The sequence below is a fragment of the Harmonia axyridis genome, chromosome X, assembly GCF_914767665.1.
Source record: "Harmonia axyridis chromosome X, icHarAxyr1.1, whole genome shotgun sequence".
NCBI classification, from domain to species: Eukaryota; Metazoa; Arthropoda; class Insecta; order Coleoptera; family Coccinellidae; genus Harmonia; species Harmonia axyridis.
Window position 1 is genome coordinate 34,600,390 of NC_059508.1, and position 3,015 is coordinate 34,603,404.

Sequence of the window (3,015 nt, forward strand, 5' to 3'; positions counted from 1 at the left end):
TATTCCAGGGACGAAGACGTCGACGTTGTGCGACGCCCGTTACATTAGCGTTTTTATGCTCTTTCGGGATTGTCTGCGACGTTTGTCTCCGTCCGAATTTTTTACGATAATTGTCACTAGATTAGTACGCAAACTAGTTGAACCGAAGATTTTGCGCCGATCGACTGACGTATTGACCCTTCAGTGGGTCGTCTCAGTCATTGGAATGTCATTCTCGAGGAGGTTCGCAGTTGGCGTCTCGTATTTCGAGGGAAAGTCCATTGCGACTAGTACCGAGAAATCGAACATAAAAGATTACCCTGAACGGTGGATCACTTGGCTCGTGGGTCGATGAAGAACGCAGCTAATTGCGCGTCAACATGCGAACTGCAGGACACATGAACATCGACATTTCGAACGCACATTGCGGTCCTCGGACACTGTCCTCGGACCACTCCTGACTGAGGGTCGGTTCCATTACAAAGACTGCCCGGCCAGACGTTATGGCTTGACGAAGTGACGACGTAAAGGTCGTCTAACGTTGATCCTGTACCGAAGGTCATTTGGGCGAGTTGGACGGTTTGCCGCGTGACGATCAACGTTCTGTCGTTTCGACGCCTCGTGTGTTGGAATGATGAGGAGTTGTTTTCGTAACGCGCCGTCTTGAATTGCGAAAGCATATATTGTGGTGTCGTGGTATTGCTCGATCTGCGCCCATGACTGTAGACATGCGATCGTCGTGTCCGAGAAATCTGAACGACGTCCGATCGCTTTAATGTGCCAGTTGTCGCGCGTTGCGGATGAGCTTTCATGAGCGCACCCCCGAAACACCGAAGCACTTTGCTTGGATTCGCATGATCCGCCATACGGAGCAGGAGATAATAGACGCCTTTGAGTAGGCTAACTCCCTCGCGTAAGGTACGTGATTTTATGAGCCGCCAAAGGTTAGTTTCGGAACGTTTCGATGATTTGAACATACGACCTCAGGACAGGTGAGACTACCCGCTGAATTTAAGCATATTATTAAGCGGAGGAAAAGAAACTAACTAGGATTCCCTTAGTAGCGGCGAGCGAACAGGGATTAGCCCAGCACTGAATCCCGCGATCGTAACCGGTCGCCGGGAGATGTGGTGTTTGGAAGGATCCATTATCTGGCGAGTTCGCGGCGCGTTCAAGTCCATCTTGAATGGGGCCATCGCCCATAGAGGGTGCCAGGCCCGTAGCGACCGCTGCGGCTTGCTAGAGGATCTCTTCTTAGAGTCGGGTTGCTTGAGAGTGCAGCCCTAAGTGGGTGGTAAACTCCATCTAAGGCTAAATATAACCACGAGACCGATAGCGAACAAGTACCGTGAGGGAAAGTTGAAAAGAACTTTGAAGAGAGAGTTCAAGAGTACGTGAAACCGTTCAGGGGTAAACCTGAGAAACCCGAAAGGTCGAATGGGGAGATTCATTCGCGCCTGTTGTTGGGATTTACTGACTGTGGAAACGGCGACGTTCGCGTTGGCTGTTCCCATCGGTTCATCTCCGGCTTCGGACGCGTGCACTTCTCCCCTAGTAGGTCGTCGCGATCCGTTGGGTGCTGTTCTACGGTCTCGAGTGTAGCCCGTGAGCTCGGATTTTTCGATGTTTACGGACACTGGGTTTCCGAACAGCTCGCTCGACGGTTTACTGATGGCGGGAGGCCGCGACTTAGTTCGCGTCCGGCCCGTGGCAAGTATGTGAATTGTGATGGCGATCGGACCTAGTGCCGATTCCGTCCGTTTGCGACTGTTCGCCGCGGTGTTCTTGGACAGACCTCTTGAAACGCCGATCAGCGACGCTATTGCTTTGGGTACTTTCAGGACCCGTCTTGAAACACGGACCAAGGAGTCTAGCGTGTGCGCGAGTCATTGGGAATCACTAAACCTAAAGGCGCAATGAAAGTAACGGTTCACTTTATGTGAACTAAGGGAAGATGGTCGGTCTCCATGACTGACCCGCATTCCCGGGGCGCCTCATTCTCATTGCGAGAGGAGGCGCACCAAGAGCGTACACGCTGGGACCCGAAAGATGGTGAACTATGCCTGGTCAGGACGAAGTCAGGGGAAACCCTGATGGAGGTCCGTAGCGATTCTGACGTGCAAATCGATCGTCGGAACTGGGTATAGGGGCGAAAGACTAATCGAACCATCTAGTAGCTGGTTCCCTCCGAAGTTTCCCTCAGGATAGCTGGCGCTCGTTGCATACGAGTCTCATCCGGTAAAGCGAATGATTAGAGGCATTGGGGTCGAAACGACCTCAACCTATTCTCAAACTTTAAATGGGTGAGATCTCCGGCTTGCTTGAATGTGAAGCCGCGAGATTTCGGATCAGAGTGCCAAGTGGGCCATTTTTGGTAAGCAGAACTGGCGCTGTGGGATGAACCAAACGCCGAGTTAAAGCGCCTAAATCGACGCTTATGGGATACCATGAAAGGCGTTGGTAACTTAAGACAGCAGGACGGTGGCCATGGAAGTCGGAATCCGCCAAGGAGTGTGTAACAACTCACCTGCCGAAGTTACTAGCCCTGAAAATGGATGGCGCTGAAGCGTCGTGCTTATACTCGGCCGTCAGTGGCATGTGGGGTCGCCCTTCGGGGCGGTCATGAAGCCCTGATGAGTAGGAGGGTCGCGGGGGTGAGCGCAGAAGGGCTGGCCGTGAGGCCGTCTGGAGCCGCCTTCGGTGCAGATCTTGGTGGTAGTAGCAAATACTCCAGCGAGGCCCTGGAGAGCTGAGGTGGAGAAGGGTTTCGTGTGAACAGCCGTTGCACACGAGTCAGTCGATCCTAAGCCCTAGGCGAAAGCCGATGTTGATGTGGCGTTGTTAATCGTGTTTATAAGTGGTGGCAGAAATGCTATGCATCTTGACGCGTGACGCACGCCCGTCGGGCGAAAGGGAATCCGGTTCCTATTCCGGAACCCGGCAGCGGAACCGAAATTAAACCGGGCCCTCGTAAGAGAGTTCGTCGGGGCAACCCAAAAGGACCCGGAGACGCCGTCGAGAGATCCGGGAAGAGTT

General features: G+C 53.1%; 1 non-coding gene across 1 annotated transcript; it reads left to right on the forward strand.

Annotated features, from left to right (window-relative positions):
* The first annotated feature begins 295 nt into the window (after window positions 1-295).
* LOC123686984 lies at window positions 296-450 on the forward strand. The gene has a single exon (XR_006748735.1). It is a non-coding gene; the product is annotated as a 5.8S ribosomal RNA (ribosomal RNA).
* Window positions 451-3,015: the final 2,565 nt, after the last annotated feature.